At 44.1% G+C, this 23,932-nt stretch overlaps 1 protein-coding gene across 5 annotated transcripts in view; it reads left to right on the forward strand.

Moving 5' to 3' along the window:
- Window positions 1-23,932, forward strand: part of GALNT13 (polypeptide N-acetylgalactosaminyltransferase 13) — a 504,126-nt gene that overhangs the window by 414,002 nt on the left and 66,192 nt on the right. Inside the window, exon 19 of one of the 5 annotated variants that reach the window (XR_012154251.1) lies at window positions 16,069-16,706. The exons of the other annotated variants lie outside the window; for them this stretch is intronic. The gene's annotated coding sequence lies outside the window, so the exon portion shown is untranslated. Of the gene's footprint in view, window positions 1-16,068; window positions 16,707-23,932 lie in introns of those variants that run through there. 5 annotated transcript variants of the gene reach the window in all.

Genomic DNA, 23,932 nt, shown 5'->3' on the forward strand with positions numbered 1-23,932 from the left:
ATCACAGTGGTCCCTTTGGTCCTTGGCATCTATAAGGGGGGGCCAAGCTATGATTGAACAGCCAAACTTAGTTCTGGAATTTCCTAACTGTTGAGTGTTTGACTTTACAAACTTAATAATGTTTGTAATGATATTTTATAATATATGTTAATAATGTTCTCTTTTTGTGTGTGTTATTTTCTAAGTTTTTAAAAAAGCAAACTGAAAAAAAAGAAATTCCATTATATTGACACCCACATGGTCTGCCCACTGGCTGGGAATCTTTAGGTCCCTTGAACGGGCCTCTGCCACTTGAACTAACAGTAAGTGACAGCAATAGCAGGATTTCATCCTCTGTGAACCAGCACTCAAAGGGGATGAGAGAGACACTTTGCCAGTGGGTTTCAAAGATATTTGCTGGCATCTGAGGAATGGTGAGACTCAGGAATCGTGGGTTCTATTCCAGGCTCTTGAGGAGGGTGAGCTCTAGTGAGCACAGACACTTCTGCCAGTGTACTCCAAGCTTTCTCCTTCTGCCCCATCCTCTCTAACCTGTCCCTGTTCCAGTTCTGTCTCTTCTGCACCCAACCCCTTGTCCCAGAGCCATTCTCCTTACCTACCCAATCCCAGTCAATTTGCACAGCTAGTCCCAATTCTGACAGTCCCATCCCATGTCCTTGTCCTTGCGCCCAGTCTCCTTGATCAGCCAGTCACACTTGCCCCCTCCTGGTTCTTTATCCAATCTCTCTTCCTCTCCCTTCCTACCTCACTGGCTCCCAATAGAATCTCTACCCACTGGGCTCCTCATTCTCTCACTTCACACCCCCAGCCTCTCCCTGTGTTCTTGCCCAGCCACATTTCTCCCCTCACAATTCAGCTCATTGTTCAATCTCAGTGCTCTCCTTACCACCACCCGACAGCTGGCTCCAAGTCCCTCCCTGCCATTTCCCTCACCAGCTCGCCATCTAGTCTCCTCCCGTGTAGCTCCCAATCCCAGTCTCCTTGCCCAACCAGTTCCATCCTGTCTGCCCCCCCCCCCGAGTTCCCAGTCTCTTTGCCAAGTCAGTCCCAGCCTTCCACCCCCCACAACTCCCAATCCAAGTTTCTCCCCCTTCAAGTCCCAGTCTCACCGGACTCCTTGTCCTTTCCCTCCCCCATTTGGTCCCCTCTGCATTTGAATAAGATGGCTTCTTTCTCCATGCTGCCTGGGCACTAGCAGGAGGATCATTGTGAACACAGAAGATACATACTCCATGCCCCCAGGGCCAGTGCCCAGCCCCACCCTCTGACTTAGAGCAGCTGGGAGCAGTGGGAGCAGTCATTACAGGGAAAGTCTTTTTGAGCCCCCATAGCCTAGGACTGAACATGCTCAGTCTCTCGGTGTGGATGGTGCATGGACAGTTCAGTCACATATAGGAGCTGTGAGAGGCTTGAGCATGCCCAGTGAGGATGAAATATTTGAAGATTTCAGCAAGTGCTAGCAAGTCTCTACTAAGCATGTGCAAACGGCAATTATTCAGTGTCTTATGACCTGACCAAATTTGGGTTGATTTTCATGGAGATTGCAAAAGCCACCCCCTGACAAATTTAAAGTTCCTGTTCTTTCAAAGGAAAGGTTTCCAGAATTTTTTAACATGGCCAAACAAAGTATTTTCCCCCAGCCTTGTTTTCAGAAACTGCTCAATTGTTTTGGCTGAACTTTTTCAGAACAATTCATCCAGCACATAAAATTTCACATAAAACAGTTAAAGTTTGCAAAGTTAAAAGCAACTGGAAACAAGGATATATAATGGGAAGTGTTGGGCAATCTTAATAAAAAGGGGTGCTACCAGCCCCACCTATAACACCATATAGTCTTTGAGAAAGGCCTGGAGGATAGATTTTTTTCAGAGGCACAAATGGTAGTTAGGCACCTGTTCCTACTGCAAGTCAACAAGAGATAAGGGCCTGACTGACATTTTCACCTTTGAAAATCTCCACCTTGATCCAGTGAAGACTTATTTAAAAGTATCAATGTACTTATGTGTGTAGTCCCCTTAAAGTCAATGGGGCTATCAGGTGGTTAAAGTTTTGCATGTATTTAAGCGTTTTGTTGGATTTGGGCATAAAAGTTCATGTACGTTTTCTGTGGCATTTTGTGTGCAGTTAATGGAGATTACACCTACAAAATGTTTAGCTTTTGCTTTTCACTGATTTCAGTTGATGGCGCTGTAACTATACTCATACTCTACATAAAACTATACAACTTTACCAGTTCCTAAAGCTTTGACTGCATTCTTTCCATGAATAACTTGAATTTACTACAATATTAGTTCAACATTCTAATGTTTTATGGCTTTGTTTGTAATGTTTCTATGAGGTTACTAAAGTAACAATATATCAGATTTGCATGATAGCTTTATTATGGCATTATTTTCTTGGGAATGCTATTGAAACACATTGAGTAAGGAAAGGAGGCAGATGAAAGATTGTTCAAGAGGAAAAACTGCTAAAATATTTTGAATAGGTTATTACAACCTAAATCTTAAGTGAAGGATAGAGATTCAGCCACAGTCATAAAGAAATGCTAGGCAAAATTAATGGGGAATCACCAAAATAATATTTAAAGAAAATTACAGTTTCAAAATATTTTAAATTAACCAGGCTCCTATCCAGAGTAAAGAGTATCTTTGTTTTGCTCCTTTTTCTATCAGTATAAGCAGTGATAACATTTTATTCCATTTTATTCTTCCATGTGATGTACATTTATTTTATAATTCAAAGGACAAAGGAAAGCTTTTAAGGATGAGTCATGGCTATAATTTATTTAAACTTAAAGGGGGAGTTGCAGTAGCACCAAAAAGAGAAAGTGGAGGTTTTGAAGAATTCTGAATACTCTTACTGTCATACATGCAAAACATATTGTATAAGATTTCTGTATTGACTGTCAAAGAAAAAGCATTTTTTAAACAGGGTATGTTGACACATATTATATAAGATTGAATGCTAGCTGTAAGCTTCAGAAACCACATTTCATAATGCACATTACACTGTGTGTCTTTCAAAGAAAAGAACTCACCCAAAAATCTATTAAATCTAAATTAAATACTTTCACATGGGGCACTTAATTTAAAGTGTTACCATCACATTAATCTGAACATGACTCAGAGATGTCAGCAAGCTTTGAATCATATAAAATTGTTTAAACAGGCTACCTATATGGAATCTTCAATGTCTAGTTCTAAAATTCTCTTGAAATTGAGTAAGATTTGAGTAAGATTTTGGAAAATTTCAGCCAAACTGGTTCAGCCACTTCTAAGAACAAAACTTGGGACAAAGACATTGTTTTTCTCATGTTAACAAATTCTGGCAATCTTTTCTATGTGCTTTGGAGCAGGGACTTGAAATTTTTCAGGGGAGATCTTTTTGTCTGGGATGTACCTTTTGCTGTGCCCATGAAAATCTATCAAAATCTGTCCAAGTCATAAGCTTTTGAAAAATCACAGTTCACACATGCTCAGAGACTTATTTTAGCAGATAAATTCCCCCCAAAGATTCCATCCACACTGAGCATGACTTTCTCTACAATTGCAGCTGTGAGCCACAGCAGACCATGTGGGGTCTGGACACATAGAATCATAGAATATCAGAATGGGAAGGGACCTCAGGAGGTCATCTAGTCCAACCCCCTGCTCAAAGCAGGACCAATCCCCAGTTTTTGCCCCATATCCCTAAATGGCCCCCTCAAGGATTGAACTCACAACACTGAGTTTAGCAGGCCAAAGCTCAAACCACTGAGCTATCCCTCCCATCCCCGAACAGAGAGCAGGAGCATGTCTCTCCTGTCCTCTCCCATTTTATTAGCATATGAAAATACCCTTTCCTTAAGGTAATGTTAATCATTTACATTTAGCAGAAAAAACACAAAATCAAAGGATGTGGTTCAATTTACCCATCTATTAATTGTATATAATAATACTTATCTATTTCACAAGGGTAAAATGAGGCTTAATTAATGTTTGTAAGATGATTTGAGGGCCTTAAAAGAAAGGTACTGTGGAAATACCAGGTGTTATACAAAACTCCAAAGCTGTTCTATTTTGTGATCTGGGTTGAGTGGATTTCTTTGTGGATAATTAAGTATTATATAGATTTGTTATAGCTTGCTAGACTGCAAGATGATCAGTCATAGAGCTAGGTATCCTGAATCTACTGTTTATTGGCCAATGCAGAGACTGATACAGTAATTGATAGTGGGGGAGGATATATGAAAGATGTTAGGGTCAAAGGCCAGAAAGGGGTTGATGTGAGAGAAGCTACTTGAAGATTTACTTGCACAATGCCATCCACATAATTCCAAGAGGGTGGATTTGTCCCCCTGTCAAATGAGCTGTGGGTCTGGGATGAATGCAGCAGATTCTGTGAACTGCTTGACAAGTGCGTAAAGGCATCTGCATATTGATCCTGTGCCTCTGTTCTGGTTTTGGGGCTTTCCACATCCCTTACTTTCCATGCCCCACTCTGTTCCCTGACAGGATAGCTTGGCTGGCATCCCACTAACTAGGGATTTCCCTTCCATGGCTGTCCCTGGAAGATTGCCTTTAAACAGGTTCTCCAGCATTAAAGGGGTTCTACAGAAAAGGTATAAATTCAGTAGTAGTTATTCTACATAATCTCTGTGGGAACTGCAGGGGACAGTGTGCGCCCCAGCACCATGAGCTACCCACTCCGTAACCCTGCATGGATCCTGACCCTGTGGGGATCCCTTTGTGGAAATTGTGACCTGGAAGCAACGTACACTCCATTCCTCTTATCCCTCCAACCCATACAGGAGAGGTATGATTCACACACAGATATTACCCTTTGTGCATGGCCTTAAGGGTGTGACCTGAACCAGTGATAGGTTAACTTCTCTTTTAATCTGTATTTGACATAAAGAGGAGTTGTCCTTTCCTCCTAAATACTTTTCAAAGGACGCCAAAGCTGTGGCAAGATCTTCAATCAATTCCACTCCTAGGTTACCTGAACAAATAAAATAAGTTCTGCCAGACAATAAAACCATGGTAGGTTATCTGAAAATAAAAGGTGGAACAAGAAAGGAATAATATCCAGACACGCTTCTGCTGACATTTACAGACAAACATAATTGGATATATATTTAGCAGCCTACATTCCAGAAAAAAGGGAACTGTACATCTTTGTCAGAGTCTTAAGTTCATCTGACAAAGAGTTAAAGAATTGAAGCTTCAAAAATTAGGCTTAAGCTCTGTAACTTACAAAATAAATGTATATGACTAAGACAGCAAACTTTGTGTTAAAAATATACTGTTTCTCTGTAATATGTATGTATCTTTGTTATTAATCAGTTAAATACAAGCAGTGTTCTTACAAAATTTAGTGTTAATGGTGTAACATTATTGTAAAGGGGGCACAAAAAATGCCATGTCGGACAGCAGCAGTCAAAACAAAATGTTACAAAGCATAATGAACAGGATGAAAAAATAATACTGAAAATACTATAATGCCATTGTATCTTAATATGCTATGTCTTTATCTGGAGTACTGTTTTCAGGCTGGACCTTCCTATCACGAAAATGATGTAGTTGAAACCAGAGGTGGCTCAGAGACAAGCAACAAGCAATATTAGTGACATGGATAAACTTCCGTATGAAGAGTTGCCTGTGATGGGGTGTTCAAACCCCCTTATTGGGCAGCAAGGGGTTAAGGAACTACTCTGGGTCCAGCCAGCCTCATCCGGCCACACCTGTAGCAAATGTGCCAACTGGAGGAGGAGTTAAAAGGCAGGGGAGCAGCTCATTTGGTGACAGATCAGAGACGAGAGCAGACCTGCAACTTCAGGAAAGAAGAGCTGAGGGAAGGCAGAATCTCTCCCTAATTAACTGCACACAGGTTCCTCCCTGAGAAAAGGCAGAGACAGCCTGATAAGGATGCATTGCCATTTCCCTCTCATACCAATTCTGGACTTGGTTAATCCCCATGTGGATACTCCTGGCATAGACCAGAAGACTACATTAATGTGAAGTCCTTTTTAGTTTGTGGCAGCAGCATCCACATGGGGCAGATAGAGTACAACAGTTTGGTTTGCTCTGCAATTCAGACCCTTGTAGTCTGCACTGCAGCATGATGTAGACATCTCCTTCCACACTACAGTTAAAAAAACCCATGGCACTGAGGTTCAGAACCTGGGTCAGCTGACTTGTATTCACGGGGCTTGGGATGCGGAGCTATAAAACTGCAGAGCAGATGTTCAGGCTGGAGCCCAGGTATGGTGACCACATGTCCCGATTTTATAGGGACAGTCCCAATTTTTGCATCTATTTCACATATAGGCTCCTATTACCCCTCACCCCCTGTCCCGATCTTTCACACTTGCTGTCTGGTCACCCTAAGCCCAGGTGCTTGCAGGGTCTCAGATCCAGGCTCCAGCACAAGCCTGAATGTCCACACTGCAATTTTTAGCCCCAAAGCCCAAGCCCCATCAGCCCCAGTCAGCTGACCCCAGGCCAGCCATGGCTATGCCACGGGTCTTTCATTGCAGCATAGGCATACCCATAGATTACTGGGAATTAAGGTGTAGGTAATCTTGTTTCTCTGGGTCTTGGCAATGAAAATCCACATCCCAACCAGGAGATGGATTTTTTCTTCCTCACAATACATTCCACATATTTGTCAGCTTACTCTTTTAGTTTTCTCCTGACTTCTCAGAAATTTCAGCATCGCAAACAATCGTCCTCAAGGAATAATGTCCAAAGCAAAATAAAGGCAACATCGTACTAGAAACCAAAATGTGTACATCCAGATAGCGTAACTTTCTAGATCCTGGGAAATTGCAATGGGCTAGATTCTGCACGGTGGCAGAAATCAATCTTAGAGAGATGGATTAGTGGGTGAATTGCTAGTACAAGTGGCCCAGAGTCTATGATAAAGAAATTAATCACTTGACTGTGCAATTTATTACATGGGTAGCACCTCCATCTATGTGCTGAGCGTACATATTAATAATACAAACGTGATATTCTGAATCATGAGAATGCTTAACATTTAAACCGTGCTTTTCAAACACTACTTAATCGGTGCTCAAATACCCTGTGAAGTAAGCAAACTGTAGGGATGTGCTACCAATGTTTTATCAAGATGCAAAATTTCCCCCTTTAGCGTATGACGAACAGGGTCATGTTCTTGCCGAGTGTGTTTCTTTCTCTTTACTACAAAATTTCATCAAGTTAGACCATGACCTTGTTGAGCTAAGTTAATACGCAATGCTGACCACAACTTTGCAGTCACAGAAACTTAAAAATGGAGGGATGGAAGGGCCCCCTCCAGAGGTCATCTAGTCCAGCCACCTGCACTGAGACAAAACAAAATATGCCTAGACTATGCCTGACATGTTTGTCTAACCTGTCATACAGAGCAAATTGGATCACTTAGTACAATCGACCCATTAAAACAAAGTGTATTTTAATACAGCCAAATAAAAAGTTATACATCCAGGAACAAGGAATGCAGGCCATACCTAATGGGATGGGGCTACAAACCCCACACTGGGATGGAAGGGGTTAAAGGACAGCACTGGGTCCAGCTAGACCTACCCCTCCAACTCTGCAGAGCATGCTCCAACTGGAGACAGAGTTGAAAAAGGACCTACCCAACTCAGAAGGATGGAGGCTTGGGAGGAGTACAACTCTACCCTGCAGGCTCTTGCCAAAAGCGGCTAGAGTCACCTTCTTGAAGTACTAGGACTGTGTGCTGAGCCTGGTTGGGGCTGATGGTTTAGTTACCTTTTCCATTTTTCTTTTTCCTTATCTGGGATCAGAAGCAGAGGGAGGGTAACTCAGAAGGTACACCCCCATTCTCCATGGGCCCTGGATCAGGGCTTGGTGGAGTGGGTTGGGCCCCGACTGCCCTACCATTACCCTATGCCTCAGTGGATCCTAACCACTAGTCCCCTCCCCCCCACCCCCAAGCCCTCTGAGGACTGCTACACCTTCAGAGTAGGGGACTGTATCCTGGAAAGCAGTGATTCTGAAAAGGATTTAGGGATTATAATGGGGGAGCAACTCTGTGGGAGCTCTCAATACAATGTTGTGAAAAAAGAGCTAATGAGATACTTGGATGTATAAACAGGAGCAGGAGTAGGGAGGTGATTTTTATCTCTGTATATGGCGTTGGTGACACCAATACTGGGATGGTGCATAGAATTCTCATGTCCACATTTTAAAAAGCTTGTAAAAAAACTGGAGCTCCAGACCAAGCACAAACATTTACATGGCTATTTTTAGCACCGTAGTTCAAGCCTCAGTCTGTAGCCCAGACTCTGAGACTTACTGTTGCAGGGCCTTTTTCTTCTGCTGTGTATATATCCTAAGCATCTATGAACATAGCACTGATAGCTTCTGGCATAGGCATATACAGTTGCTATTAGTAACAAGTTAAATCTTTGTTCCTCAGCAACAGAGTTGCAAAGAAGTGTGATTCGATATTACGTGGGGGAAAACCGTGTGTTCAGTTGTTACTTTTCCAACAGTGGTGGTAACAATAATAATTATCTCAGGTTTCCAGTGGACAATGACAGATAGTTACATTAGTTCTCGCAGCAAATCAATATTTCTAAAAATTGTAAGAATTGCACTAGGGCAACTAAATATGTATTTATTGAATAAACATATGTATTAGTTTACATGAGGAACTGAAAAATACCTGTTGTACACTCTTTGTTCAGTCACAGGGTGTGAATGGTGCTTGAAACAATCAAATAGGTGGTTTGTAGTTATGAATTAAGAACTAGGGCCCACAACCTTACAATGAGTTCTTTTCAGGTGGATCTCTACGTCCCAGTGCAGCTGTGTTTACATCATGGGGTTCCACACAGGTCCATGGGTGCACCCACACTTGTGTTCGTTGCAGAATGGGTACAATTTGCAGAATTGTTCAATTTACAGAATGGCTAGAATTTTAAATCTGGACATTTCACTGACCACTTTGGAAATATGAAATATAAAATGGGATAAATAGTGCTCACTAGTGTACCAACCGTGACTCCCCAGGGGGTTGGGAGGATTAATGAATGCTTGTAAAGCATCTGAAGATGAGAAGTATTACATATACTGTAACAGGAATCTATTGCCTTTGTGAATTTTCATTTCATGCAGGTTGTTCATTGCCTGTTTTCATTAAAGAAATGCAAACTCTTTTAATATATCTTTAAAATAGTTTGGCTTTATAAAAATATTCAAATAACATTAAATAGTTTTTGTTTTGCAAAAGTATATCAAATCCCCCCTGTGTATTTTTGGCAGAATGTGCCACTGGAGAATCATTATATATCTTATTAGGGGATATCATCTACTAGCATATTACTGTTCACATATGCATCTACTGCACTTATCAGTATGCTTTATTTTTACAACAATCCTGTGCAGCAGTGCTGGTTTTTAGGAGTAATTCAAGGAGAACACTGACCTCAATGTATCACTACCATGCAATTAAGTGTGGGAAAGGGGTTATGTTTTTGATTCACGTCACAATGATGTCTTATCCCATATACCTTGCTTTTGTTTGTGGTAAATATAATTCCTTGTTTATTAGACTGTAATCATAATTTTTAAACTCAAGCTGTGAAATATCTTGAGCCTTTGTTAAAAACCAAAAACCTTTGTGCAAGTCAAATTCTTGCAGGTCTATAGGGGATATTTTGATTTTTGTGAATATAAGAATAAAAAATAAGACTAAGTTTAAAAAAAAACCTAAGAGGAGACTCTTGTATAAGATATACTGGAAGTGTGCTACTTATGCTTCAACACCAGAGATAACAATATTGGATTAGATAAAAGAAATTGGAATTAATTGGCCAGATCCTCTGCGCTGATTTCACACGTGCAAAGCACAGATGAAAGTAATGCTAACAATGGTATGGCAAATGGTCCACACATAATGGGAGAGTGGGGAATCACCCTTTTTTCCATCCAAGTCTTTGGATGTCCCTCCTTGTTAACACTGGAGTTCCCTGTGGGGTTGGGGAAGTTAAATGGCCAGCTACTGGGGGACACAGCTAGGAAGGTGGGAATGCCTCTCGTGCAGCCCTGCAGATCTCCAAGGAGACAAAAAGAAAAGGAGTATTTGTGGCACCTTAGAGACTAACCAATTTATTTGAGCATAAGCTTTCGTGAGCTACAGCTCACTTCATCAGATGTAGCTCACGAAAGCTTATGCTCAAATAAATTGGTTAGTCTCTAAGGTGCCACAAGTACTCCTTTTCTTTTTGCGAATTCAGACTAACTCGGCTGTTACTCTGAAACAAGGAGACAAAGTTTCCTGTGGTAGTTAACGCTGCTAGATTCAGCATTAATGCCTGCTGTGCAGCTTTTTACTCCACTTAATGGGGTCATTCAGTTGGGGGCAGGGAATCTGAGGAGCCACATGGAGAGGATGGCCCTCCATGCATGGGCAATGCAGATGGGGATTGAATTACCCACAGCACTTGGCCATAAGGCAAATCCTCTAGCCCCTCCATGGGGGCCTTAACACTCCCCTCAGCAGGAGGCAATTCTACAGTTCCCAAGCCTTGGCTATTTTTGTTTTAACTTTTCCCATTCGCTTGACTGAAAGTTGGATCATTTAATCCAGTATTTGCAGAATTAATTTCTCCATCTCTCTTGCCTTCAGTGCAGTATATTGATTTAATTCATATAATTAGTTACAGACTCAGAGGAAGGAAACAGGACAAGGCTGAACTTTACAGACTAGGAGAGGCAGCTCATGATGCTACTTAAAAGTATGAGTTCAATATAAAATTGGCAGTAGAAAATTTAGATTTGTCTAAGTTAAGACAATTTACTAGGGGAGAGACAGAGGGGAGCAGAGGTAATGAGCCCTCCTGCTTCATGTTAAAATAAATTTTCTGTGCCTCGAAGTATTGCTATGGCTGTGATCATTCATACTACTAATATTTATCCATGGCTGCAGCTTTGCTTCTAATAGCCAGATTTTAAGTATGTCCCCTAGCAGAGGGGATTAAACAGAGGTAGAGGGAAAAGCGATAGATAGAAAGGGAACTTGCCTCCTTTAATTTACACTATATCCTTGGTCCTGCTACAGGAAGGTGAGAATAATGTTAGTTATAAGCAGGACATATTTTGTTCTGATGGCCAAGCGGAAATGATGGTTCTATTGCAACCTTCTCAAGTTCTTTAAATTATTCTGTTTTATTCTTTATGCATATTTAATATCCATGTTTTTCACCACTATTCACATTCTTCTTATTCCTGCTATGTACCACACAGCTTGCTTGCTTGCTTCTATGAAATAGTCCAGCATCATATCTGTCAGAAACCATAATGGGAATAGTCAGATATAGTGATTGGAGACATAGCAGTTGGGCCTAGTGGTTGGAGCTGGAATCAGGAGTCCAGAGCTGGGTTGGAGCAAGGCTGGAGTGACAGCAAGGCTGGACCAGGGCAGCAACAAGAGCACGGCTGGAGCAGCCTAAGGCTTGGGGAGTCTATTGTCACCATCAGGCAGGAGTGAGTTCCAAGCCCTGGAGTGACATTGAGCAGACTGAGCTGCTGTTCCTCCTGTGGGGCTTATATACCTGCCCTGGGAGTCACCAGACCAGTTCCTGGCTTGCAGATTGGCTTGAGCCCAGCACAGGAGTGACTTATCACCTTACAATATCCAATTGGGGTTACTTATTATTTTAATATATTTTTCCTGTGAACCACACCAAGAGTTGTGACAGTGTAAAATCCTGAGGTAGTCTGTTTTCTCATCATAGTGTAGGAGAATACTGTGACCTCATTCCATGAGTTGATCAGGAATATCTAGATATTGCTTTTCTCTTCCCAGTAATTGTTTTCATAGTTTAACAATGCTGTCTCCTAATTTCAGAGAATGTAAGAACTTAGAGTCCTTTAAAACTGCAATGAGCCATACAGATGAATTGTTTCATCCATGCCATCAGATTCCATTTCAGTTTGCTTCTCAAGGGCAAGAAGAAAAAGTACAGTCAAAACTAAGAAAACCAACAACAAAATGAAATACAGAGAAATCAAAATAAAGTATGAAAACAAAATACAACACAAACAAAAAGGAAAAAAATTAGTGAACCAAACGAAGATGAGGTACAAGTACAACAAACCTACAGTGCACAAGGTATGAACTGAAAGGAAAGAGAAATCACTGACCTTGGAAAACTGAAAGTACTATATAGATTTATAGTTTGCCTGAAGGCTCTGAGAACAGGTAAGTTTATAATGTAACCTGTCCAGTCATAGAATAATAGAAATGTAGAGCTGGAAGGGACCTTGAGAAGTCATCAAATCCAGCCCTCTGTGCTGAGGCAGGACTAAATAATCCTAGACTGTTGTTAAGTAGATTTCATTTTTATAACACAGTCTTAGGTATCTATCCTACTTAGACTTCTTATTTAGAGAATGTGAATCATGTAAAGTGACCAGGGAGTGCAGCTGGAGTGTTTTATTAATGGTTTAGCCTGGGATTTCCAAAGGAGCCTAAGGGAGTTAGATGCCCAAGTCCCAATCAAAGTTAATAGGAGTTGAATATGCAACAGCCTTACAGCCCATTTGAAAATTTCAGCCTCACATTTCAAGGGTACTCAGGGTATGCTGATTCCTTTGTTAAAATGAAATACTATAATTAGCTTACAGGGACACTGACAAACCCCAAATATAATCCTCACTCCACCACCAAAATCATTCTTTGTGGAAATCTTAGATCCTAGGTTTGGTCCTGATATAAAGTATTATAGCCAGCTCACTGGATAAACACCAGGAAGAAAGATCTGTCATCATTGCAGCTGTAACAGCCTAACACGGAGGCAATGTACAGTAGCAGCATCACTGCTGAAATGCTGACGTTCTCATTTGTCTTCAAACTTATTTTAAATGAATTATCTCCAAGACCGTTCACAATAAAATATCCCTTGTTATGTGCTATTTTTAGACACGATCTATGGAAATGCATGGAGTGAGAGAGTCCAGCTAATCACTTTTTAAAAGCCTACCATTATTCTGGCTTTTGGTGGCCTTTGTACAATGAGTTTGGTGGTCTCAGTTTTGGTTCCTTGTCATGAGGTGAACCTCATGCCTCAGGGCTTACTGCCTACTGTGAAGTTGCTTGCACCTGCCTCTGAAGCATCTGGTACTTGCTGCTGCCAGAAACAGGATACTGGGCCAGATGGACATGTGGTCTGATCAAGTATGTCAGTTCCTGTAGTCACATAATAATAATACCACTAACACATATGGTATTGGCAGTCTTTGCATTGGCAAGTACTCAACACTATTGGCTTTGACGTCAAGGGGATTACTTGTGTGTTTGACAATTAAGTGCTGAGCTGGATCAGGGTGGGTAGTATCGTAACCCCCACATGGGATTTCTCAGCTCCTGGAGCTCCAGGCTGAGTGTGTAGGGGGCTCTCTACAACTAAGATGGCAGCCAAAGCCCCTTGACTCTATTCTCAGCGTGCTTGGAGTCAGTGGTGGGGACAGAAGGAATTGGAAATCCCTACTGGGGCCAATAGAGAGGTTTCTGTTTGGGGGATCAGGATGAACAGCCCACTGGACCAATGACAAGTCAGGGCTGCACAGCCCCAGCTTGTTGACGGGAGAAGTGGCAGCCTGACTTTAGAAACAAAGAAAGAGAGTTTGAGTTTGCAAGCTGTGAGAGACAGAGCACAATTCAGTGAGTCTTTGATTTACCTTATTCCCTCCTGTGTCCTGGACTTTAAACTCCTTGTCAGCTAGGAGTATTGTTATTGATTTCTTAAGGGATAGGATGTCATGGCTGGCATGTAGGAGGCTGGGTCTAGTGGTTTGTAACCTACTTCAGAAGAGTTGTGTTCACGTTCCTGGGAAATAGGCATGGGGCCAGGCACTTACTTGGGGCATGAGAAGTCAGGCTAAAGTCAGAATACTAGGAATCAGGCAGGTCAGAGTCTGTAGTGCCAGGCAAGGGGTCCAAGCATCAGCCCAGTAGTGCCCAGTTGTTCAGACAACTTCCTGTGCCACTCTTTGGATTTAAGTAGGAAGCCCTGGCCAGTCAGATGTTCTGGTGTTCCTCCAATCAAAGCCCAAGGGAAGCCTCCAAATGTACCTTCAGGTTTCATGGTCTCTCCACCTGGTAGCAAGCTCCTGGGTGAAAGCAGGGAGTTGCTCAAAAATAACATGCAGAGCAATCCCTTCTTTCAGGAAACTCAGCCCAACAGCAATGTCTAGGCAGAAGGCAAACACTTTTCTGCTCCCATGGCTCATATGTTTGTGCACATACACATATGGAGATGTACCAACCATATATTGAACTGAGTACCTCACCTGTGTATTTACTTGTATATTGAAAATTTAGTTGTTTAGGTTTACAGATTACATGAGTTAAATTTTTTAATGTTGCTAAGTGATAGGGAAAATGTAAAGGCAAATGGAAGAACTTATCTGGGACATTTTTTAAAAAAATGATGCACAGAGAAAATAATGAAGACCATTAAGGGAAGAACACCAGAGAGAATGAAAAGAGAAACAAGTGAAAAGGGGAAGGAAATAAAAATAAATAAGATCTTTGCCCTGGTCTACACTAGGCCTTTAGGTCGAATTTAGCAGCGTTAAATCAATGTAAACCTGCACCCGTCCACACGATGAAGCCCTTTATTTCGACTTAAAGGGCTCTTAAAATCGATTTCCTTACTCCACCCCTGACAAGTGGATTAGCGCTTAAATCGGCCTTGCCGGGTCGAATTTGGGGTACTGTGGACACAATTCGACGGTATTGGCCTCCGGGAGCTATCCCAGAGTGCTCCATTGTGACCGCTCTGGACAGCACTCTCAAGTCAGATGCACTGGCCAGGTAGACAGGAAAAGAACCGCGAACTTTTGAATCTCATTTCCTGTTTGGCCAGCGTGGCAAGCTGCAGGTGACCATGCAGAGCTCATCAGCAGAGGTGACCATGATGGAGTCCCAGAATCGCAAAAGAGCTCCAGCATGGACAGAAAGGGAGGTACGGGATCTGATTGCTGTATGGGGAGAGGAATCCGTGCTATCAGAACTCCGTTCCAGTTTTCGAAATGCCAAAACCTTTGTCAAAATCTCCCAGGGCATGAAGGACAGAGGCCATAAAGGACCCGAAGCAGTGCTGTGTGAAACTTAAGGAGCTGCGGCAAGCCTACCAGAAAACCAGAGAGGCGAATGGCCGCTCCGGGTCAGAGCCCCAAACATGCCGCTTCTATGATGAGCTGCATGCCATTTTAGGGGGTTTAGTTCACCACCCCAGCCGTGTTGTTTGACTCCTTCAATGGAGATGGAGGCAACATGGAAGCAGGTTTTGGGGACGAAGAAGATGATGATGATGAGGTTGTAGATAGCTCACAGCAAGCAAGCGGAGAAACTGGTTTTCCTGACAGCCAGGAACTGTTTCTCACCCTGGACCTGGAGCCAGTACCCCCTGAACCCACCCAAGGCTGCTTCCTGGACCCGGCAGGCGGAGAAGGGACCTCCGATGAGTGTACCTTTTAAAATACTATACATGGTTTAAAAGCAAGCATGTGAAAGGATTACTTTGCCCTGGCATTCACGGCTCTCCTGGATGTACTCCCAAAGCCTTTGCAAAAGGTTTCTGGGGAGGGCAGCCTTATTGCATCCTTCATGGTAGGACACTTTACCACTCCAGGCCAGTAACACGTACTCGGGAATCATTGTACAACAAAGCATTGCAGTGTATGTTTGCTGGCGTTCAAACAACATCCGTTCTTTATCTCTCTGTGTTATCCTCAGGATAGTAAGATATAATTCATGGTCACCTGCTTGAAATAGAGTGCTTTTCTTCAGGGGACACTCAGAGGAGCCCGTTCCTGCTGGGCTGTTTGCCTGTGGCTAAACAGAAATATTCCCCGCTGTTAGCCACAGGGAGGGGGGAGGGTTGTGGGGGTAGCCATGCAGTGGGGGGAGGCAAAATGCGACCTTGTAACGAAAGCACATGTGCTATGTATGTAATGTTAACAGCAAGGTTTACCCTGAAAGACTGTAGCCACTGTTTTATAAAATGCGTCTTTTTAAATACCGCTGTCCCTTTTTTTTCTCCACCAGCTGCATGTGTTTCAATGATCACAGGATCTTCTCCTTCCCAGAGGCTAGTGAAGATTAGAAAGAAAAGAAAACGCACTCGAGATGAAATGTTCTCTGAGCTCATGCTGTCCTCCCGCACAGACAGCACAGACGAATGCGTGGAGGCAAATAATGTCAGAGTGCAGGAAAGCACAAAATGACCGGGAGGAGAGGTGGCAGGCTGAAGACAGTAAGTGGTGGGCTGAAGACAGGGCTGAAGCTCAAATGTGGCGGCAGCGTGATGAGAGGAGGCAGGATTCAATGCTGAGGCTGCTGCAGGACCAAACCAGTATGCTTCAGTGTATGGTTGAGCTGCAGCAAAGGCAGCTGGAGCACAGACTGCCACTACAGCCCCTGTGTAACCAACCGCCCTCCTCCCCAAGTTCCATAGCCTCCACACCCAGATGCCCAAGAACACGGTGGGGGGGCCACCGGCCAACCAGCCACTCCGCCACAGAGGATTGCCCAAAAAAAAGAAGGCTGGCATTAAATAAATTTTAAAGTTGTAAACTTTTAAAGTGCTGTGTGGCATTTTCCTTCCCTCCTCCACCACCCCTCCTGGGCTACCTTGGCAGTTATCCCCCTATTTGTGTGATGAATTAATAAAGAATGCATGAATGTGAAGCAACAATGACTTTATTGCCTCTGCAAGCGGTGATCGAAGGGAGGGTGGTTAGCTTACAGGGAAGTAGAGTGAACCAAGGGGCGGGGGGGTTTCATCAAGGAGAAACAAACAGAACTTTCACACCGTAGCCTGGCCAGTCATGAAACTGGTTTTCAAAGCTTCTCTGATGCGTACCGCGCCCTTCTGTGCTCTTCTAACCGCCCTGGTGTCTGGCTGCACGTAACCAGCAGCCAGGCGATTTGCCTCAACCTCCCACCCTGCCATAAACATCTCCCCCTTACTCTCACAGATATTGTGGAGCACCCAGCAAGCAGTAATAACAGTGGGAATATTGGTTTCACTGAGGTCTAAGTGAGTCAGTAAACTGCGCCAGCGCGCCTTTAAACATCCAAATGCACATTCTACCACCATTCTGCACTTGCTCAGCCTGTAGATGAACAGCTCCTGACTACTGTCCAGGCTGCCTGTGTACGGCTTCATGAGCCATGACATTAAGGGGTAGGCTGGGTCCCCAAGGATACATATAGGCATTTCAACATCCCCAACAGTTATTTTCTGGTCTGGGAATAAAGTCCCTTCCTGCAGCTTTTGAAACAGACCAGAGTTCCTGAAGATGTGAGCGTCATGTACCTTTCCAGGCCATCCCACGTTGATGTTGGTGAGACGTCCCTTGTGATCCACCAGAGCTTGCAGCACTATTGAATAGTACCCCTTGCGGTTTATGTACTCGGTGGCTTGGTGCTCCGGTGCCAAGATAGGGATATGGGTTCCGTCTATGGCCCCACCACAGTTACGGAATCCCATTGCAGCAAAGCCATCCACTATGACCTGCACATTTCCCAGGGTCACTACCCTTGATATCAGCAGATCTTTGATTGCGTGGGTTACTTGCATCACAGCAGCCCCAACAGTAGATTTGCCCACTCTAAATTGATTCCCAACTGACCGGTAGCTGTCTGGCGTTGCAAGCTTCCACAGGGCTATCGCCACTCGCTTCTCAACTGTGAGGGCTGCTCTCATCTTGGTATTCATGCACTTCAGGGCAGGGGAAAGCAAGTTACAAAGTTCCATGAAAGTGCCCTTACGCATGCGAAAGTTTCACAGCCACTGGGAATCGTCCCAAACCTGCAACACTATGCGGTCCCACCAGTCTGTGCTTGTTTCCCAAGCCCAGAATCGGCATTCCACAGCATGAACCTGCCCCATTAGCACCATGATGCATGCATTGGCAGGGCCAATGCTTTCAGAGAAATCTGTGTCCATGTTCTGATCACTCACGTGTCCGCGCTGACGTCGCCTCCTCGCCCGGTATCGCTTTGCCAGGTTCTGGTGCTGCATATACTGCTGGATAATGTGTGTGGTGTTTAATGTGCTCCTAATTGCCAAAGTGAGTTGAGCGGCCTCCATGCTTGCCTTGGTATGGCGTCCGCACAGAAAAAAGGCGCGGAACAATTGTCTGCCATTGCTCTGACGGAGGGAGGGGCGACTGATGACACGGCTTACAGGGTTGGCTTCAGGGAGCTAAAATCAACAAAGGGGGTGGCTTTACATCAAGGAGTATTTCAGACAGGACTTCACGGAGAGTTCCAATAAGAAATGGTGCACCTAAGTTATTGTTCTTATTGGAACAAGGAGGTTAGTCTGGCCTCTGATTGATACATGGCTAGATTTACCTCGCTGCACCTTCCCTGTGAGTGACTGCAGTGTGACCTAGAGGAATGAGTCCCCTAGACGGGGGAGGAGGCAAATGAGTACAAAACAAATCTGGTCTATTTCTTGTTTTGATCCACTCCATCTATCTTGTACATCTTTGGCTGGCAGCAGATGGTGCAGAAGGACTGCTAGCCATCCACATCTCATGGCTGCTCGGCAGAAGATGGTACAGTATGACTGCTAGCAATCCGTATCGCCTGCCTGCTCACCATAAGATGGTTCAATAGGACTGAATGCAGGACTAAAGAGAATGACCTGGTCAAGTCACTCCAAATTTAGTCCCTGCGCCCATGTCTGCCCAGGAGCTCCCAGCCGACGTGGCCAGGAGCACCTCGGACACGACGATGACGGCTACCAGTCGTATTGCACCTTCTGCTGCCAGAAGGCAATAGGTTGCTGCTACTGTGTAGCAATACCGTACCGCGTCTGCCAGCACCCAGGAGACATACGGTGACGGTTACCTGAGCGGGCTCCATGCTTGCCATGGTATGGCGTCTGCACAGGTAACTCAGGAAAAAAGGCGCAAAACGATTGTCTGCCCTTGCTTTCATGGAGGGAGGGAGGGAAGGGGGGCCTGACGATATATGCCCAGAACCACCCGCGACAATGTTTTAGCCCCATCAGGCATTGGGATCTCAACCAAGAATTCCAATGGGCAGCGGAGACTGCGGGAACTGTGGGATAGCTACCCACAGTGCAAAGCTCCGGAAGTCAACTCTAGCCTCGGTACTGCGGAAGCACTCTGCTGAGTTAATGCACTTAGAGCATTTTCTGTGGGGACACACACACTTGAATATATAAAACCGATTTCTAAAAAAACGACTTCTATAAATTTGACCTTATTCCATAGTGTAGACATACCCTTTGAAACCAGAGCTGCATGCATAATGAAGCTGGGAGATCAGGACTCCATGAGCAAAGAAAAGAAGACAAGAAGAATAGAAAAGTGATGGAGAAGACCAAATACCATATAAACACAAAGGGGGAAAAATATCTGCTTTTGTCCTAGTTCACAAAGTAGCCTGCTTTAAAATTAGTACTTATAGTTCACAATACAAGAAACTACTTTAAAAAATTCTAGGGTAGCATGCCCCCTGGCATCCCTAGATTAGATTAGACATCACTCAAATACTACTCTATTTCTCATTCCAGAGGAAACTCATGTAGCTGCACTGCAGGGATACAACCACCTATATTCTTTCTACTTCTATTTTTGATCAAAAACTGTACACTTCCATCAAAGAGAAAAGGGAATACTTAGGTATAGTCTATTGTAGGTGTACCCCAGGGGAGGTTTCTTTGTGACTATTCTAGAAGAAAACAAAATAATAAAAATGAAATTTAATCCTAGGTTCTATTTTTCGTGAGGAAAAAAGCAAGATTACTCCTGATAGCTGTGCATATTTATTTCCAGGGGTCTGTAAAACTGCCTACTCTACTAAAGAAAGAGAGAACTTTCTTGGAATCAAAGTCTAGATCAGAGGTGGGCAAACTATGGCCCACGGGTTACATCCAGCCCGCGGGCCTGTCCTGCCCGGCCCTCGAGCTCCTGGCCCGGGAGGCTGTTCCCCCTCCCCCGCGGCCACGCCGCCGTGCAGCGCAATGCTCTGGGTGGCAGGGCTGCCGAGCCCGGCCTGAGCCGGTGCTCTGTGCTGCACAGTGCGGCTGTACTGGGTCAGCCGCGCTGCCAGCCACTGGTGCTCCAGACAGCGAGGTAAGGGGGCAGGGAGCCGGGGGGGGGGGTTGAATGGGGTGGTGGGGGACAGTGAGAGGCAGGGGGCAGTTAGGGGCAAGGAGTCCAGGGGCAGTCAGGGAGAAGGGGTGGTTGGATGGGGCAGGGAGCCTGGCGGGGCAGTCAGGAAGGAGTGGGGGGTTGGATGGGATGGTGGGGGGCAGTTAGGGACAGGGATTCGGGGGCGATCAGGGGCCCAAGAGTGGGAGGTGGTGGATGGGGCAGGGATCCCCGGGGGGCCATCAGGGGGAGAGAAGTGGGGGGGGGGTTGGATGGGGGCGGGGGCTGGATGGGGGCGGGGGCCGAGCCATGCCTGGCTGTTTGGGGAGGCACAGCCAAAAAGTTTGCCCACTCCTGGTCTAGGTCACGCATTGGACTTTTGCACTAGCCTTTTATATTTGGAAATGGAGACAAATCCGGCTTTTGTTTTCAGCTGTGTATACACACAGTAAGTCTATTTGCTTCCAGTGGAGTTACTCCACATTTACACAAATATGAAGGAGAAGAGAATTTGGCCTGTGGTTTAAATCCTACAGAGTTTTGGGAGTGGATAGATATTTCGCATATGTTGCCTGCCCACTATACCTGGCTCAAACTAATGCTGATGCCTCCATTTTGTGGGCACAAATGCACTTATCCACTTTAAAAAAAAAGGGGGGAATATCCATAAAATATGTTTTTATAAAGTATTTTTACATTTCATGGGAACATTAAGTATTATGCCTTTTTTTTCCAGTGCAATTCAGGAATAACTCCTAGGATGTAAAATTAGTTTAAGTGAAAAGAAAATCAGGACTAGTAGAATTATTCCAGGTTTACCATGAGTGCAACTAAAAGCAGAACATGGCCACATCAGACAATGTGGTAAACTGTTACATTATTTCAATGAATGGAAAAGTCTGATGACAAATTTCTCTTAAAAAAGACATCCATCATACTTCACAAACACAACAAACAAGCACAGAGAGAGGGATTACAGCTAAGGAATTACAGAGAGAAACCAAATGTATGAAAAATATAATGGAATAAATCTGTTTTTTAACAACCATCAAGTGCATTGTAAAGGAGCTCACATAGCATGTGACTGGGAGGGTGTAATGTATCCATAATATATTCACAGCTGTGTCTCTACAACCAATGTATATTTTTATGTAGGGATTTTTTAAACTAGTAATATAGCTTTATGACTAAAGTTCATAAGAAAGGAAACAAGGCTATTTATTGGATGGAATAGCAAGGGTGCCAAGGCATGTTCACCACCACATGCTGGAATCCGTGATACCATCGGTGTTTCTCGGACTTGAATAACCAGATAGTTTTGCAAAAAGAAAAGGAGTACTTGTGGCACCTTAGAGACTAACCAATTTATTTGAGCATGAGCTTTCGTGAGCTACAGCTCACTTCATCGGATGTATACCGTGGAAACTGCAGCAGACTTTATATACACACAGAGAATATGAACCAATACCTCCTCCCAGCCCACTGTCCTGCTGGTAATAGCTTATCTAAAGTGATCATCAGGTTGGGCCATTTCCAGCACAAATCCAGGTTTTCTCACCCTCCACCCCCCCACACAAATTCACTCTCCTGCTGGTGATAGCCCATCCAAAGTGACAACTCTTTACACAATGTGCATGATAATCAAGTTGCGCCATTTCCTGCACAAATCCAGGTTCTCTCACCCCCTCACCCCCCTCCCAAAAACCACACACACAAACTCACTCTCCTGCTGGTAATAGCTCATCCAAACTGACCACTCTCCAAGTTTAAATCCAAGTTAAACCAGAACATTGGGGGGGGGGGTAGGAAAAAACAAGGGGAAATAGGCTACCTTGCATAATGACTTAGCCACTCCCAGTCTCTATTTAAGCCTAAATTAATAGTATCCAATTTGCAAATGAATTCCAATTCAGCAGTTTCTCGCTGGAGTCTGGATTTGAAGTTTTTTTTGTTTTAAGATAGCGACCTTCATGTCTGTGATTGCGTGACCAGAGAGATTGAAGTGTTCTCCGACTGGTTTATGAATGTTATAATTCTTGACATCTGATTTGTGTCCATTTATTCTTTTACGTAGAGACTGTCCAGTTTGACCAATGTACATGGCAGAGGGGCATTGCTGGCACATGATGGCATATATTACATTGGTGGATGTGCAGGTGAATGAGCCTCTGATAGTGTGGCTGATGTTATTAGGCCCTGTGATGGTGTTCCCTGAATAGATATGTGGGCACAATTGGCAACGGGCTTTGTTGCAAGGATAAGTTCCTGGGTTAGTGGTTCTGTTGTGTGGTATGTGGTTGTTGGTGAGTATTTGCTTCAGGTTGCGGGGCTGTCTGTAGGCAAGGACTGGCCTGTCTCCCAAGATTTGTGAGAGTGTTGGGTCATCCTTTAGGATAGGTTGTAGATCCTTAATAATGCGTTGGAGGGGTTTTAGTTGGGGGCTGAAGGTGACGGCTAGTGGCGTTCTGTTATTTTCTTTGTTAGGCCTGTCCTGTAGTAGGTAACTTCTGGGAACTCTTCTGGCTCTATCAATCTGTTTCTTCACTTCCGCAGGAGGGTATTGTAGTTGTAAGAAAGCTTGACAGAGATCTTGTAGGTGTTTGTCTCTGTCTGAGGGGTTGGAGCAAATGCGGTTGTATCGCAGAGCTTGGCTGTAGACGATGGATCGTGTGGTGTGGTCAGAGTGAAAGCTGGAGGCATGCAGGTAGGAATAGCGGTCAGTAGGTTTCCGGTATAGGGTGGTGTTTATGTGACCATTGTTTATTAGCACTGTAGTGTCCAGGAAGTGGATCTCTTATGTGGACTGGACCAGGCTGAGGTTGGTGGTGGGATGGAAATTGTTGAAATCATGGTGGAATTCCTCAAAAGCTTCTTTTCCATGGGTCCAGATGATGAAGATGTCATCAATATAGCGCAAGTAGAGTAGGGGCTTTAGGGGACGAGAGCTGAGGAAGCGTTGTTCTAAATCAGCCATAAAAATGTTGGCATACTGTGGGGCCATGCGGGTACCCATAGCAGTGCCGCTGATCTGGAGGTATACATTGTCCCCAAATGTAAAATAGTTATGGGTAAGGACAAAGTCACAAAGTTCAGCCACCAGGTTAGCCGTGACATTATCGGGGATAGTGTTCCTGATGGCTTGTAGTCCATCTTTGTGTGGAATGTTGGTGTAGAGGGCTTCTACATCCATAGTGGCCAGGATGGTGTTATCAGGAAGATCACCGATGGATTGAAGTTTCCTCAGGAAGTCAGTGGTGTCTCGAAGGTAGCTGGGAGTGCTGGTAGCGTAGGGACTGAGGAGGGAGTCTACATAGCCAGACAATCCTGGTATCAGGGTGCCAATGCCTGAGATGATGGGACGCCCAAGATTTCTAGGTTTATGGATCTTGGGTAGTAGATAGAATCTCCCAGGTCAGGGTTCCAGGGGTGTGTCTGTGTGGATTTGATCTTGTGCTTTTTCAGGGAGTTTCTTGAGCAAATGCTGTAGTTGCCTTTGGTAACTCTCAGTGGGATCATAGGGTAATGGCTTGTAGAAACTCGTGTTGGAGAGCTGCAGAGGGTAACTGTTGGTAAATGGTGACTTTTTAATGGCAGCTACTGTGGTAACTGCGCACTGTGGGAGTTTTTTTTTAAATATTACAGAACTTCTTTCAGATAAATAGACCCATTTATTACAAAGATAATATTTTTATTGTTAATGTCATGAAACAGGCTGAACTACCTAAATTATAAGAGGCCAGAGGCTACTTAGTCAATTTAGAAGATTTTGCAATCAA

Source organism: Lepidochelys kempii, chromosome 11, assembly GCF_965140265.1.
Source record: "Lepidochelys kempii isolate rLepKem1 chromosome 11, rLepKem1.hap2, whole genome shotgun sequence".
NCBI lineage: Eukaryota > Metazoa > Chordata > Testudines > Cheloniidae > Lepidochelys > Lepidochelys kempii.